This window comes from Pundamilia nyererei, unplaced genomic scaffold, assembly GCF_000239375.1.
Source record: "Pundamilia nyererei isolate P.nyererei 1_Seehausen unplaced genomic scaffold, PunNye1.0 scaffold00351, whole genome shotgun sequence".
NCBI lineage: Eukaryota > Metazoa > Chordata > Actinopteri > Cichliformes > Cichlidae > Pundamilia > Pundamilia nyererei.
The window spans coordinates 4,054-5,728 of NW_005187752.1; the positions used below are offsets into that span (position 1 = coordinate 4,054).

Here is a 1,675-nt window from a genome sequence, read left to right on the forward strand (position 1 = left end):
AACACATTCACATAATTACCAGTTCTGCTGTTCTACACACCAACATATATCCCTATCAAAGTCAGAACACACATGTGATCTTTCATATGTATGAACACAAATCCAACAACACAAAGCAAAGATGCTTTGGAGTGCATTACACACAACATTGAATATGATAGAGTTTAATTTGGGGCTTCATACTAAGTGATGCTGTTGAGCTGACCTCCTCTCCTTCTCGGCTGCTGCAGTGGGTAAGACGTGGACATGTCCCACATGCGATAAGAAATATCTGACAGAGTACATGCTGCAGAAGCACGTCCACCTGACCCATGAAAAGGTAGAGGCCCAGTCGTGTCACCTCTGCGGGACAAAGGTGTCCACTCGCGCTTCTATGAACCGACACCTGCGACGCAAACATCCCAAGGTGAGTGGGGTCAGACCTGAGAGGAAACAACCCATATTACAGCACCCTAAAGGCAGACTCGACCTGAAATGCTGTCCTTCTCTTATATGCCTACAGGTGGTGTCTGTGAGAATCGACGAGTTTGATGATCTTCAGGAAAATTTGTCAATGAATGATTCATCTATCAGCATTGTGCAGGTTAGAATAAAATTCTGGATTTCTGACACCACAGACCAAAAACGATTCATTGTATTTGGTCTAGACCAGGCCTCCATCCATTGTCTTCAGATGGTCCAAAATGCAGCTGCTCGCCTGCTAACTGGTATCAAACGGCGAGCGTATAACCCTAGTTTTAGCTTCTTTACACTGGCTTCCTGTCTCCTACAGGATCCAATTTAAACTTTTACTTTTTGTTTTTAAGTCGCTTAATGCCCGAGCGCCTTCTTACCTGCCTGAGCTCCTCTCTGTTTATGCTCCAGGAAAAACCATGAGGACTAGCTCAAAATGAATGCTGTCCATCCCACGGACTTGTCTCCAATCTCGTGGTGATAGATCCTTCTCTGTGACAGGTCCCAGACTCTGGAATAGTCTCCCCCTAAATATTAGATCTGCACAAACACTTGAGCAATTTAAATCACTACTTTTATGCCCTGGCTTTTAACACACAATGACCCAAGCATTCTGGTCTTATTTTAAATAGTTTTAGTTATTGTCCTATTATTGTTTTATATTGTTATTATTGTATTACATCCTTGCTTTTTTATGCCATTTTTATATTGTTAAGCACTTTGTGCAGCATCGGCTGTTTGAAATGTGCTGTATAAATAGATTTGACCTTGACCTTTGACCTTATTGACAAGCAAGGTGGTTTTAGGAGGTGTAGCTATGGAAACACTGACAAACAACAAGAAACCATATTGGATTAAATATGTCTGTGGTGTCAGCTACCTTAAAATCTGCATTTTTCTGTACACTAAAGATGTTTCACTTCCTTCTGCAGCCCTCTCTGACCATGGAAAAAGACGGGATGTGTCAGGAGCGGCCCAGTCGACCTTCCCGACACCCCAAGAAGAAGCAGAGAAGCTCAGCTGAGCCGGAGCTCTCTGAGTCCGATGAATACGTTGATTTTGCTGAACCAAGGCATTGTCAGTGATGAGACTGAGATGAGCTCTGCTGTACAGAGCATCCAGCAGGTACAGTGGGGCAAAAAAGTATTTAGTCAGCCACCGATTGTGCAAGTTCCCCCACCTAAAATGATGACAGAGGTCAGTAATTTGCACCAGAGGTACA

General features: G+C 43.4%; 1 pseudogene; it reads left to right on the forward strand.

Annotated features, from left to right (window-relative positions):
• Positions 1-230: 230 nt before the first annotated feature.
• The window catches only part of LOC102199995 (PR domain zinc finger protein 15-like), a 4,676-nt pseudogene continuing 3,231 nt past the window's right edge, over positions 231-1,675 (forward strand).